The 664-nt window shown below is 35.7% G+C and overlaps 1 protein-coding gene across 1 annotated transcript in view; it reads right to left on the reverse strand.

The window, feature by feature from the left end:
* Nucleotides 1-664, reverse strand: part of LOC106461921 (organic cation transporter protein-like) — a 40,660-nt gene that overhangs the window by 14,323 nt on the left and 25,673 nt on the right. The window lies entirely within an intron of this gene.

Below are 664 nucleotides of genomic sequence, written 5' to 3' on the forward strand. Positions count from 1 at the left end.
ATTACTGTTAATACCTATACTTACCTATACAAACAAGAACTGATTTGCTGTAAATACCCTGTACTTTACCTATACAAGACACACTGATTGCTGTAAATACCCTATACTTTACCTACACAAGCACAGTGATTGCTGTAAATACCCTATACTTTACCTACACAAACACACTGATTGCTGTAAATACCCTGTACTTTACCTACACAAACACACCAATTGCTGTTAATACCCAGTACTTTACCTATACAAACACACCGATTGCTGTAAAGACCCTGTACTTTACCTATACAAACAGACTGATTGCTGTTAATACCCTGTACTTTACCTATACAAACAGACTGATTGCTGTAAATACCCTGTACTTTACCTACACAAACACACTGATTGCTGTAAATACCTTGTACTTTACCTACACACTGATTGCTGTAAATACCTTGTACTTTACCTACACAAACATACCAATTGCTGTTAATACCTAATACTTTACCTATACAAACAGACTGATTGCTGTAAATACCCTATACTTTACCTATACAAGCACAGTGATTGCTGTAAATACCCTATACTTTACCTATACAAGCACAGTGATTGCTGTAAATACCCTATACTTTACCTATACAAGCACAGTGATTGCTGTAAATACCCTGTACTTTACCTATACAAGCAC

This window comes from Limulus polyphemus, unplaced genomic scaffold, assembly GCF_000517525.1.
Source record: "Limulus polyphemus unplaced genomic scaffold, Limulus_polyphemus-2.1.2 Scaffold1059, whole genome shotgun sequence".
Classification (NCBI taxonomy): Eukaryota; Metazoa; Arthropoda; class Merostomata; order Xiphosura; family Limulidae; genus Limulus; species Limulus polyphemus.